The sequence below is a fragment of the Pelophylax lessonae genome, assembly GCF_965119305.1.
Source record: "Pelophylax lessonae genome assembly, chromosome: 11".
Classification (NCBI taxonomy): Eukaryota; Metazoa; Chordata; class Amphibia; order Anura; family Ranidae; genus Pelophylax; species Pelophylax lessonae.
Genome location: NC_138778.1, coordinates 223672693 through 223687779, shown reverse-complemented (window position 1 = coordinate 223687779; position 15087 = coordinate 223672693).

Below are 15087 nucleotides of genomic sequence, written 5' to 3'. Positions count from 1 at the left end.
AGTTTTGTGTTCTCTTTTCCTATAATTTTGAGTTGGTTTATTTTTACTCTTCTTTCCAGGTTGGGCTGTATTCCTCCTATGACACACTGATATCCCTAACTGCAATCTTTCTGGTCTCAACGTTTCATTGGATACGTACCAATAAACGTTTTATACATTGATTTTCTACATCACGTTATAGCTGTGTGCTTCATTCAAAGTCCCAAACCTCCCTCCTCCTTTATCTGAACCAGGGATGGAGGCATATGACCCTACCCAGTCATTGCCTCATTTAAAGTCCCACATATCCCCCCTTTTTTTGAATTAATTGGATATTGATCTCGGTGAGCATCCAAGGTAAGATGGCCTATCAGATGATCCCCCCCCCCCCCCCCCCCGTCGACAGCAGGCCAAAATTTAAAAAAAAAAAACAATTCCTTTATTAAAAAATAAACGCAGTGTCCCCCAATGTAAATCCATAATCAATCATGCCTCCTGCCATACCCGAAAAATAATAAAAATGCTCCCGCCTTCCAGGAAGGCCATCTGCCTACTGCAGGCTCCGCAGGCTTCTTATATAGGTAAGGGCTTTACCACCTTGCGACGTCCCCTGATGGCACTGCCCCCCCTTGTGATGTCACAGACCAGTGCATGCTGGGTTGGTGATGTCACAAGGGGGCGGTGCCACCAGGTGACGTCGCCAGGTGGCCCCACCCTTACCTATATAAGAACTGTCAAATGGCAGAGCCTGCAGTAGTTGGCCAGCCTTCATGGACGGCTTTTTTTCAGGTGCGACGGGTGGCGTGATTGACGATAGATTTACATCGGGGGGCACTTTTTTTTATTTATCTTTTATTTTTTAATAAAGGAATTGTCTAAAACTGTCTCTGTGTTTTTATTACTTTTTGACACTTTTTAGCGAATGTGTAGGAGTACTCTGAACCCCGTACTCATTCACATGGGGGGGCGGGATCTGGGGGCCCCCTTGTTAAGCCTCTGCCCGCAGACCCCCACAACCACTGGCCAGGGTTGTGGGGATGAGGCCCTTGTCCCCCATGGGGACTTTTGCGTAAACCAATCAATATACACTTATTGGGATTCTTTTTTTTACCAAAACTATGTAGCAGAATACAAATTGGCCTTAAATTATGAAAAAAATAGATTTTTTAATTTTTTTTATTGGGAATGTTATATAGCAGAAAGTGAAAAATATTTTTTTTTTTTTTTTTTTTTTTTTAGAATTGTCGCTATTTTTTTGTTTATAGCGCGAAAAATAAAAATCGCTTTATTTTGATTAAATTACCACCAAAAGAAAGCTCTGTTTGTGCGAAAAAAATAACATAAATTTTATTTGGTTACAGTGCGCACGACCACGCAATTGTCAGTTAAAATAACACAGTGCTGAATTGCAAAAAATGGCCTGGTCATTAAGGGGCAAAACCTTCCGGTCCAGAAGTGGGTAATCAATTTTTTTTTAAGGGTACCATACAGGACCAATATAAACCAATTACATGTAGTTTGTTCCAGAAACCATATATCTCTAAAGCTTTGCTCGCTCCCCTCAAAGATGGTCTATTTCTGGAGCGTTCTCCCGGTTGTTATAGGAACAGAACACGTGTTCCTCACACCTCTTTATTCTGTCGTACTGTAAACAGGAAAGGTCAAAGGACTGCTGTCAGGACTTCATATATGAACAAAGATACAGTATATGTAAGAATAACACTATCAGAAATCATATACAATTAGGAACTTTGTCACTTAACAAGTGTAACCAATCTGGATTGCTCCTGATGATCAGACATTCTAGTGGTTAACGACAGAGCGTTAATAAGCTCACACAAGCATAAACAATGCTTTTTATACCAGTTCAGCAGGAATGTGAGATTTTTCCATTTTCTCACATGAAAGGCAACGATTTATTTTGTTTGTTGTTCTGGATGAACAGCATTAGAAAAAGAATAGGTTGATTGATTGACATTTTTTTCTTACTGATGATGCTTTGTTTTAAATATTTTATTTTTACGGTCATCAAACCTCACGGTGACAGTGGCATGACTACATTAAGGCTCATCACTAGGTGTGAATTCCTTTTTTATTGGTAATGTAGTAAGTATAATGCCTTAACAGTCCATATCTGTTAGGACCTGGACCTGAACCTGCAACCTCTGCTGTGTTTGGCAGCATAACTTCTTGCTGAGCCACATGAGATGATGGACAGTTCCTTGGACAATCTTGTATTAAACCTTATTTCTGGTGAACCTTGAACATTTGCTCCTCCCATAAACTTCCTATTTAAGCCATGCCTTTGCACTGTCAGCGGGTCTGTGGTAGTGAACCCTTGTAGATCCCCAGCTCAGGATTCCCCAGGGCACGGAGTCTAAGCCCAGCCTGCTTCTTAACCAGGGCCCCAAATGGTGGGGATGGACTTGCAGCAAGCTGGAACCAGGTCGCGGCCCCCAGGTAGGCCCAGCTGAAGATGTGGAGACCACTGGCACGTGCAGAGTAAGTAGCAGACCAAAGAATATCCAAGAGACAAGCCGAGGTCAGGGCAGGCAGCAAATGAACACAGATGGAAAAACGAAGCTGGGGTCGGTACACAGTAAATCATATACTGTAGCCTAGGGGTATACAGATTGGAGCTCAGAGAACAGTGAAGTTGCTCAGGCAATTAGGGTTACACTGAGCAAGTCTTATATAGACAAGCTAGGAGGCGGGCCAGAAAGTGATGAAGGGACACGAAATAAAAGCCCACAGAATAGCAGACGATGCCCATAGGTGATCACAGCTAAACCACACAAGTGAAATGAAGTGAGGTTGAAGCACTGCAGCAAGGAGGTAAGAGTATACAAACAAAACTACAGGCTAACTTGTGACATGCACTTCTTGTTTGCCAGATTATTGTGCTCTTTCCAGCCAATATCTTACTCTTGTTGCTCCTGCTGCTGTCCCTATCTTTACTACTGACTTTTGGATTGTTCCTAGACTACGCTTCTGCTTGATCCCAACCTGCAATCACTTGTTAGCTTTGACTAAGCACCAGGAAAGGTGTGAAACATGTTAGATGGGCTGTATCTGCTACCCCCAACTTGCTGTATGGATTGTCGCTGTCGATTGATGGCTTGCAATCCTCCTACATGTAATTTTCTCTCCTCTCTCAAATGTTGCTGATCTGTGGGGGAATCCTTCTCCTCTATAGTTTAAACCGATCTAAGGTCTCCGAACATTTAATGAATGTAAAGCTTTCATGGTATAGTATGTAAAGGCTTTTAATGAAATAATGTAGCAACTCACATTTAAAATAAAGAAATCCAGCGAAAATTCAAGCTGAGCGCACCAACTCGTGTCCCAATATGTCACTTCCGGTTTCTCATGTACGCCCTACGCGTTACGTCACAGGTCATGTGTCTTCTTCAGGAGATGGTCTCGAAGCCATTTGCTTGGATTTTCACTGGATTTCTTTGTTATAAATGCGAGTTGCTACATTATTTCATTAAAAGCCTTTACATACTATACCATAAAAGCTTTCTTTTCATTCAATGTTCGGAGACCTTAGATCGGTTTAAAATACAGAGGAGAAGGATTCCCCCACAGATCAGAAACATTTGAGAGAGGAGAGAAAATTACATATAGGAGGATTGCAAGTCATCTGCCTTATAACACCCACAAGCTCTATTGTTTATCAATGGAGGTGAGCAGTTAGCACACACATAGGGGTCACCAGTTGAAGAGCACTACAGGCAATTTATTTTCTGGTGGAGGATTTTCCACTATATTACAAGAAGGACTCTTGCTTTAGATACACACAGATTTTGAATGTCATTTTATATATATTCTTTTGATTTTCTTATTGGCACACATGTTTACATAGTGTGTTTATTTGTATTGCAAGTTTAAGAAGTTTTTTTCTTTATGCTAATTTATGATTATATTTATTCATATTTTAGAAGTTTGATTAATATATGTCACGCAATGTAACACTGAATTGTCTATTAAGGTTTACAAGAACTATATGCACTTCGATATTAGCAATACGGAGCACTTTATACTTATATTTATTTATATAATCACCAATTGTATCCTAGCGCAGAACTACTTTTACAATTGTCTTTTATTCACACTGTTTTTGGTTAATCAGTTCAGTACTAGCAACATCTGGGAGGCACATATTTATCACAATTTACCTCGATTTGATAGCGCGAGAGTCACCATTCTCTATTTAGTAAACATCATGCCTTAACAGTCCATATCTGTTAGGACCTGGACCTGCAACCTCTGCTGTGTCTGGCAGTATAACTTCTTGCTGAGCCACTTGAAATGCTAGACAGTTCCCTGGACAGTTCCTTGGACAATCTTGTATTAAACCTTGTTTCTTGTGAACCTTCAACTTTTGCTCCTCCCATGAACTTCCTATTTAAGCCATGCTTTTGCTCTTCCTGCTTGCCAGATCATCGTGCTCTCTCCAGCCAATAGCTCACTCTTGTCACTCCTACTGCCGTCTCCATCTTTACTACTGACCTTTGGGTTGTTCCTCGTTGTTTCTGCCTTATCCCAACTTGCAACCACTTGTTAGCTTTGATTAAGCACCAGGAAAGGTGTGAAATGCGTTAGCTGTGCTGTATCTGTTACCCCCATCTTCCTGTATGGATTGTCGTTTTACTTATATGGATCAATAAAGGTGATTTTACAGGAGTGTGGCCATCCAGACTTTCTTTCACTATATGTTTCCTGATGCATGCAGGGCCTGCACCCTTTCTGTGTGCAGAGGCAGTGGAGTAGAGGAATTTTGGTACCTGGAACAGTATATCACTTTCTTCTGCAACCACTTGTTACCAATCTTTGGCTTATTTAATGACCATGCTTCTGCTTTATCCCTACTTTATCTGCTACTGGATCCTGGTTTTCTCACCTCCTTGTGGGACGAAACTGAGTACCACGACCTGGGACTAACATGCAGCAAAACCCATCTTCACCAACAGGAGCTCTGGTAAATACCAGTTTGTGCTTAGACCCAGCCACCTTGGGTGAGCCTGCATCATCTGCCGGGGCTATCTGCTTGTATACTTATCCTGCTGGTCACTGGAAGCTTCTCTACTGCTGTAGCTACTGGTCTCTAAACCTGACCCCTGACCATGACAATACCCTTGCATTGTGCATCTGCTGATTCCATCTTTTGCTGTTTCAATTTAAATTCAGTCTTTGGATAGGGGGATTCCAGTACTTTTTGTTCAGGAGACCAATCACCTCTTTCTGGCATTTGCCTGCAGGGTAACCTGTCTCCTCACACCCCCTTACATTTTTAGCTCAGGCAGCGCCAATGTTATCAACCCAGTGCTACAATGCAGAGTGCCCGCGTCCCTCCCACCCCGCTAAGCTCTGCCAATTCCCACGCACCTCTGGCTTTCGCCTCAGCAGTCCTCAATCTGTACACTCTCCCAAAAGCCCGTCCACTCGTTCCCTGCAGGTCCCACCTTCCACTGGCCTCATAAAATGTTAAAACAGAAAGGAAAAACCGTGCTATATATAGTATCTCACAAAAGTGAGTACACCCTTCAAATTTTTGTAAATATTTTATTATATCTTTTCATGTGACAACACTGAAGAAATTACACTTTGCTACAATGTAAAGTAGTGAGTGTACAGCTTGTATAACAATGTAAATTTGCTCTCCCTTCAAAATAACTCAACAGGCAGTCATTAATTTCTAAACCACTGGCAACAAAAGTGAGTACACCCCTAAGTTAAAATCTCCAAATTGGGCCCAAAATGCCAGTCGTTTGTGTGGCCAGCCCTATTTTCCAGCACTTCTTTAACCCTCTTGGGCATGGAGTTTACCAGAGCTTCACAGTTTGCCACTGGAGTCCTCTTCCACTCCTCCATGACAACATCACAGAGCTGGTGGATGTTAGAGACCTTGCACTCCTCCACCTTTCCTTTGAGAATGCCCCACAGATGCTCAATAGGGTTTAGGTCTAGAGACATGCTTGGCCAGTCCATCACTGTTACCCTCATCTTCTTTAGAAAGGCTGTGGTCGTCTTGGAGGTGTATTTGGGGTTGTTATCATGCTGGAATACTGCCCTACGACCCAGTCTCCGAAGGGAGGGGATCATGCTCTGCTTTAGTATGTCACAGTACATGTTGGCATTCATGGTTCCCTCAACGAACTGTACCTACCCAGTGCCGGCAGCACTCACGCAGCCCCAGGCCATGACACTCCCACCACCATGCTTGACTATAGGCAAGACACACTTGTCTTTGTACTCTTCACTATGTTGCCGCCACACACGCTTGACACCATCTGAACCGAATAGGTTTATCTTGGTCTCATCAGACCACAAGACATGGTTCCAGTAATCCATGTCCTTAGTCTGCTTGTCTTCAACAAACTGTTTGCGGGCTTTCTTGTTCATCATCTATTAAAAAAGGGGTTCCTTCTGGGACGACAGCCATGCAGATCAATTTGATGCAGTGTGCGGCGTATGATCTGAGTACTGACAGGCTGACCCCCCACCCCTTCAACCTCTGCAGCAATGCTGGCAGCACTCATACACCTATTTCCCAAAGACAACCTCTGGATATGATGCTGAGCACGTGCAGTCAACTTCTTTGGTCGACCATGGCGAGGCCTGTTCTGAGTGTAACCTGTTCTGTTAAACCGCTGTATGGTCTTGGCAATCTTCGTATAGCCTAGGCCATCTTTATGTAGAGCAACAATTCTTTTTTTCAGATCCTTTAGAGAGTTCTTTGCCATGAGGTGTCATGTTGAACTTCCAGTGACCAGTATGAGAGAGTGAGAACGATACCACTAAATTTAACACACCTGCTCCCCATTCACGCCTGAAACCTTGTAACACTAACGAGTCACATGACAACGGCGAGGGAAAATGGCTAATAGGGCCGAATTTGGACATTTTCACTTAGGGGTGTACTCACTTTTGTTGCCAGCGGTTTAAACATTAATGGGTGTGTGTTGAGTTATTTTGAGGGGCCAGCAAATTTACACTGTTATACAAGCTGTACACTCACTACTTTACTTTGTAGTAAAGTGTAATTTCTTCAGTGTTGTCACATGAAAACATATAATAAAATATTTACAAAAATGTGAGGGGTGTACTCACTTTTGTGAGGTACTGTATAATGAGTAAACAAATGCTGCAAGCAGCAACTTATCTGTGAGATATTGGCACAGTTCAAATACAATATGGCTTTTTTAAGCTGCGCTAAATTAATAAACATAAAAAGTCCAAAAGTGTATGATGATGATCCTGGTGAGTTTTTCTACCATCCACCACCTTAAAGAGTGATCCTGCATGTCAACACCATCACCAAATAGCTAAAAAAAACTCCCTTACCAGATTACATGGACCTCTTATTACAAAAGGTCACAAACGTTTGTGGCTCTATACCAAGCCAGAGCCTTTAAAACTTCAGAGGGTCTTCCAACTTGACTCACCATTCTCCGCAGCACAGTGTCATAGAAGTTGCCCAAATTATAAAAGGCTCCACATAGTGTAAAATCGTAAAGTTTTATTGTACAATTAAGAATAAAGTTGCACTTACATTGTAGATACACATAAAGCTCCTAAATTTGCATGCGTAGGCCAGGACACAAACAAAAACCCGTCCTTCTGGGATGCGAAGGGTAACAGTGATGTTAGCACTTCGCTCCGCCATACATGTTTCGTCATACGTTGACGTCGTCCAGAGGCAACTTTATTCCTATTTGTACAATAAAACTTTTATATTATATTTTATTATATTTTAGGGAACTTCTATGACACTGTGCTGAGGAGAGTAGTGAGTCAAGTCTGAAGACCTTCTGAAGATTTAAAGGCCCCAGCTGGGTATAGAGCCACAAACACTTGTGACCTTTTGTAATGAGAGGTCCATGTAATCTGGTTAGGGAATTTTTTAGCTATTTGGGGGTGGTGTTGACACGCAATAACTCTTCAAGGTGATGGATGGCAGAGAAACTCACCAGGATCATCATAACACACTTGTTGATTTTTTATGTTTACTAAGTTAATTAAAGGCCTGAAATGGAAGATGTCAATGGCACTTTTAGATTGTTTTTTAAGCCATGGAATATGTTATGCAAAAAAATATTAAAGCAGCAGTGCTGCCATCAGGAGTAGGGTGGATTTTGAAAATAAAAGCTTGGAGCTGAGCCTTTAAATTTTTTTATCAATAAAAAAAAAAAAATTATATTATTGCTGGAAGGCCACAGGTCTTCTCTGTCAACTCTGGTGATGTGAGAGTAGATGTAACTTCGTGATGTGTTTTTCCATTATCGGACCTGACATCTGCAACCGTTCAAAAGCAATATCTTGTAGGCCACTTCAATGTGCAGGGGTCACTGCGTATCACAATGTGCCCTTTCCCCATCAGATAAATGGACAAAACTGTATTCCTTCCTCAGATGAAGCCACTGACATCAGAAGACTGGGCTGACGCCATGCTGTCCCTGTGCTCAATTTTGTTCCACGCTTTCATCTTTTCTGGTTTCATTCACAAAACTATAACAGAGAAAACAACACAATTTATCTTGCTTGCTTTATCCAAGCAAGATGTGATGGATGCTTAATAAAGACATACGCTTGTGGAAAGGACAATAGTATTGGCTCAGTGTCTATTTCGGGAGCTCCATTGTGAAGGCATATCATTAAGAGTGTGCTTTCTGTTGTCTGTCTAGTGTTCATACAAAAATGACAGTTTCTCTGGCATCCATCAAATGTTGAAGATCTGTTGGGTATAACAGTTATATTTGGTATAGCAGAAAAAATGTCCGTGAGCCGTACATCTTAAAGCAGACCCAAATGAAAGGATAAATGGCAGCCTCAGCCTGGGCTCTGTCTAGGCTACACCCCAATGGATTTCACTTTGCACTCGGAGTTTAATCATTCCCATGGGGGTGTGTCCTGACCGGAACCCAGGCTGAGGCTGCCATTTATCTTTTCACATGAGTCTGCTTTATGATGTGAGGCTCACAGACATATTTTCTGCACATTAAAGCTTGGAGCTGGGACGTGCTCCCATCCTGACCAGCACTCACTGTGGTTGGCTTTAGCGGCACTTCCGATTTCCTTTTGGGTCACAGGTACAATATATCGTCAAAAATATTGGGACACCTGCCTTTACACACATATGAACTTTAATGGCATACAAGTCTTAGTCCATAGGGTTCAATATTGAGTTGGCCCACCCTTTGCAGCTATAACAGCTTCTGGGCTGTCCACAAGGTTTTGGAGTGTGTCTATGGAAATGTTTGACCATTCTTCCAGAAGCTTATTTGTGAGGTCAGGCATTGATGTTGGACGAGAAGGTCTGGCTTGCATTCTCTGCTCTAATTCATCCCAAAGGTGTTATATCGGGTTGAGTTCAGGACTCTGTGAAGGCCAGTCAAGTTTCTCCACCCCAAACTCGCTAATTCATGTCTTTATGGACCTTGCTTTGTGCTCTGGTCCAAATCATTTGGGGGAGGGGGGAGTGTGGTGTGGGTTGTGTTTCAGGGGTTGGGCTTGGTCCCTTAGTTCCAGTGAAGGGAACTCTTAAGGTGTCAGCATACCAAGACATTTTAGACAATTTCATGCTCCCAACTTTGTGGGAACAGTTTGGGGATGGCCCCTTCCTGTTCCAGCATGACTGCACACCAGTGCACAAAGCAAGGTCCATAAAGACATGGATGAGAGCGTTTGGGGTTGGGGAACTTGACTGGCCTGAACCTTAACCAATGGAGAGGAAACAACGGAGAGTGCAGGCATCCAGTGCTTCCTATCTTGAAAATGAACAATCCTCCCCCGCACAGGTTTTACTAAATTGTTTCATTAATCCCCCCTCCCCCTAAGAGTGGTAACTGGTGTATTTTTGAGTGCTGCCTTTGACTACATCCACCTGATCCAATATGGCATATATATATATATATATATATATATATATATATATATATATATATATATATATATGCCATATATGGCAATATTTCCATAGCCTGATTTAAAGTGATTGTAAAGTCTTGTTTTTTTTCTATTAAAATAACAAACATGTTATATGTACTTACCTCCTCTGTGCAGTAGTTTTGCACAGCGCAGCCCGGATCCTCCTCTTCTGGGGTCCCACTTCGGCTCTCCTCGCTCCCCCCATCTGCTGAGTGTCCTCACAGCAAGCAGTTTGCTATGGGGGCACCCGAGCCGAGCGGCAGCTCCGTGTATCTATTCAGACGCGGAGCTGCCATTCTGCCTGCCCCCTCTCTCTCTCCTGATTGGCTAACTGAGTTTGAATGACAGCAGTGGGAGCCAATGGTTCTGCTGCTGTGTCTCAGCCAATCAGGAGAGAGAGTCCCAAACAGTTGAGGCACTCGTTGACATCGCTGGATAGAGAGGGGGCTCAGATAAGTATTAGGGGGTCGGGGGGCACACATAAGCTTTTTATCTTAAGATAAAAAAAACCTTCTGACTTTACAACCCCTTTAATATCCCATAAAATCAAGTTGCCAAGTTACAAAACTATTACAGGAATGTGCTTGGAGCATTGACCTAGATCGATGAAGAATGTTAGAAGAACTCTAGATCCCTGGGAAAGAAAGATGTCAAGAAAAATATGTAAATTTTAATACGTGTAGTACCTTCCTAAATAGGTGCTAGGATTAGGTCAATTTAGTTCTTGCTCACTGTACTCAGTGGAGCTGCAGTTAGTTTTGATAGGCAAATTTAGACGTGGCTCACTGTATGCAGTGTGGCTGTGTTTGATTATTCTAGTCTGTTCAATGTTTTATTTTCTGTGGATTTGTTTGCTCTCTCTGTTTCCTGGAGAACTGTGGGTTGTTCTGGAACATGGGTGTGGAGCAAGGTAAATGGGCATACTCACAGACACAGAGCTTCAAGGTAATTTTCCTTGGAAGGAGATCACAGCCTAAGGGGGGGGGGGGGGGGATTTCTCCCTTAGGCCATCCTGCCATGTGCCTGCAGGGTGCAGGGTGAGGCCTCAGGTGGGCGACCCGAGGGTCTGCTTTACTGGATGCTGCAGAAGGCTGACTTAGGGACTGTCGTCTTAAGGATCTGGTCTGGTATCACAGGACAAGGTGTTGCATGGATGTTGGGAGGAGGCAACAAACTTGGGAGGAGGCAACGAACCAAGGATGTTTGTGAGTACAGACTGGTGAGAGAGATCCTGAAGACTGTGGGTTGTTGCCATCCCTCTGGTGCTAGGGAGTCAGCTGTGTGTGTGAAATGATAGGGGGCTTCGGCTGGTGTCCTGATGAGCTCAGTCCATTTGGTGCTTTGTGAAGGGACTCAAATTGCTCAAGGAGAAAGCTTTTGTGCCTTTCGCTACTATTACAAAGCCAAGTCCACTGACTGCTTTTACAAGGACTTTGCTTGCAGTTTTACAGAAGGATGTCTAGTACCCTCACTTTGTATATATATATTTTTTTTTGGAGTATCCCACTCAATCCCCTAACCCTATCCAAGTTACCCAAAAAATAATAAAACACCAAAAAATACACCCTTGAAATTTTTATTGAGCCTGAGAAGTGACTGTGACCATGTTCCTGGCTTCTGGGCAACTGTTGGGAAAAGGAACTCTGAGCAACTTTCTAGCAGGTACTTGGGGGGTAGCGCTACATAAGAAGCAGGAGTATGAAAGTTTAGGACACTCCATGCATGAAAGGTACCATCAACCAGACTTGTTTACAGAGATCAAGTAGGTAAAGCTCCATAGGCTGGGTCATATTGTGAGTAGGCTCTTCAACTAGCTAACAAAATTAGTCTTTGGTATTAAACATGAAGGAAAGAGGAGTAGGTGAAGAGGTTTCATGATTTTGAAGACATTATCAGAAAACTATGATTTAGAGTCCGGAGATAGAAGGCAGAGGATAGATCATGACAATGAGCATTGAACCAGGAATCCAACTGACGCCAGTGAAGACAAAACTTTATTGATTGCTGTTATGAATTGTAAGACACGTTTAATTGCAATTGTTACCATTTTGCATGCTTGCAATTTGTTATCCAATAAGTAATTGCTGTTCAAGATCTGGGTTTCCTTCAAGAAAACACGATCTTGCCTTCCGCTTTCTTTATTGGAAAAAAACCCCCAAAAAACAATAAAGTTTCTATAACAAATGAAGAAAGAAAAGGTTGTGGAAATGATAACTAGTTGAAACATTTTATGTGGGGTTGCCATGAGGTAAAAACACCACCAGGGTTATTGTATTGTTTCTGGTCACTTTGGGGCTATAAGAAGAAATAAGAAACTGTTTGACATTTTAAAAAGCTCTTGGCCTCTGCACAAATTGTTCCTGTGTCTTTCTGAGCATTTCCTACCTGTTATTACCTGGTAATTTCTGTTTTTCTGGAGTTTGGCAGAGATAAGTAGCTCTCTTAGCTTTCTATATATAGAGACTTAACTGCGAAGGTACAGTTAGCACCCTGCAATGTGGGCAATGAAGAGCCAGCTGGTTGGAGCCCCTTGTGGAAAAGTATATATATATATACTATACAAAGTTCTGAGGATGAGGCGCACATCGGTCATGAACATAAGTGCAAAGCAATCAGACCATCCCAAGGGCCATTATATAGGAAAAGAGATGGCATTGCTGCACAAAAATATTTAAAAAGATTTTTGTGCATTAATCCTATCTATCTATCTATCTATCTATCTATCTATCTATCTATCTATCTATCTATCTATCTATCTATCTATCTATCTATCTGTCTGTCTGTCTGTCTGTCTGTCTGTCTGTCTGTCTGTCTGTCTGTCTGTCTGTCTGTCTATCTATCTATCTATCTATCTATCTATCTATCTATCTATCTATCTATCTATCTATCTATCTATCTATCTGTCTATCTGTCTGTCTGTCTGTCTGTCTGTCTATCTATCTATATATACAGTATTTCACAAAAGTGAGTACACCCCTTACATTTTTGTAAATATTTTATTCTATCTTTTTACAATGTAAAGTAGTGAGTGTACAGCTTGTATAACAGTGTAAATTTGCTGTACCCTCAAAATAACTCAACACACAGCCATTAATACCACAAAAGAAAGGAGGCACAAGCACCTAGTGCATTATCCTTGGACATCTTCTAAAAATGTATTGAATGCCAAAAACATACTCACAAACATGAAGACTAAAATTGCATAAAACAAATCCACCTCATGTGGAAAAGGAAATGTCCCTGTGTTAGGACCTCTGACGCGTTTTGGGAGGCATGCTTCCTTCCTCAGAGCTCTCCAAAAAGGCATCAGTGGTCCTAACACAGGGACATGTCCTTTTCCACACGAGGTGGATTTGTTTTATGTGATTATACTCTTCATATTTGTGAGTATGTTTTTGGCATTCAATACATTTTTAGAAGGTGTCCAAGGGTAATGCCTCCTTTCTTTTGTGTTTTCAGTCTTTGGAGTTTCCCCATCTGAGGAGAGCAGCACGCCTACTATTCCCGATAGAGTAAGCACTTGGGATATTTAGCACACAGCCATAAAAGTCTAAACCGCTGGCAGCAAAAGTGAGTACACCCCTAAGTCAAAATGCCCATTGTGAAAAATATTTTGTGTGATAATGAAGAGAGATAACATCGCTCAGGCTAGTCAAAGTCCACGATTCAAGGTGGGTGCTGAACCTCGGCTCGCCACCAGGAGAAACATAAAAGAAGAAAATGTTTGCATACCACCACGGAATCCAATGAAGAAAAGTTCCATTATTCACATAAGTGGTACAAGGTACAGCAGGGTAGGACAGTAGACGCGTTTCGCTTGACAGCTACGTACTTGTTCACAATTCACAGTTCGTGAACAAGCACGTAGCAGTCAAGTGAAATGCGTCTACTGTCCTACCCTGCTGTACCTTGTACCACTTATGTGAATAAAGGAACTTTTCTTCATTGGATTCCGTGGTGGTGTGCGACCAATTTCTTCTTTTATATAATATTTTGTGTGGCCACCATTATTTTCCAGCACTGCTTTAAGCCTCTTGGCCATGGAGTTCACCAGAGCTTCACAGGTTGCCACTGGAGTCCTCTTCCACTCCTCCATGGCGACATCATGGAGCTGGTTGATGTTAGAGACCTTGCGCTCCTCCACCTTCTGTTTTAGGATGCCCCACAGATGCTCAATAGGGATTAGATCTAGGGACATGCTTGGCCAGTCCATTACCTTTACCTCAGCTTCTTTAGCAAGGCAGTGGTCGTCTTGGAGGTGTGTTTGGGGTCGTTATCATGTTGGAATACTTCCCCTGAATGGTCCGGTAGTCTTTTGGGACCTGTGACATGTCCCAAAAGACTGCGGGGGAAGGAGGTGGGGGGGAAGTTCTCGCTCAGATCACCCTGGCGATCTAAGCTGGAAGTGGGAGCGGGTATTGTCATACCCAGGTACCTGCTCCACTCTACACCCCAAAAAGTGCCAAATGTGGCAGTGGAGGGAGGATGGGAGAATGCAAGCAAGCAGAATGTCCCTTTTAGGTGAAATTCCACTTTAACCTATAACCAAGAACACTTGTACTTTGGTTCCTGTGGACATTCCAAATGTTCTTCTTCCCTAACACTGTTGTGTTGATGTTTTACAAGTAACCAATTTGTGGATATAAGCGTGGATTGAGATTTTTCTTTATGCATTAGTCTGAAATGCACTTATTTCTTGAACCTTTACATTTCACAAGGTTACATTAGCTTACATTAGACACGAAACCTACATCAATTTAAAATAATCAGCGGTCCATTAACACCCATCAGTCTATATTCTTCTCCCTGTCCGCCACTTCCTGTTCATTTCTCAGAAGAAAAGTTTGCTCTTTGGTTATGGACGGAGTCAAATTTTATCTGCTCATCACAGGCGTTAATGGACTTGCATAAGCTTGTTTTCCTGAAATAAGAATAGGTCAGAATTCACCACAGAGCAAAAAAAAAAAAAAAAAGAAATGGACAATCTTCTTTTTTCCTAAATGAACCATCATATTCCCCGAGTGACAGGTTGCCTACTTTTCCTAATATCTTTTTAAGCATTTCTTGATTATCTGCCTGCTTGGGAAGATAAAATATGAAATCAATATGAAAGCAAGCCAAGCTTCAAAATTGTTAAACTGATAATAGGACGTTTTGTGCCATCCACCCAGTGGT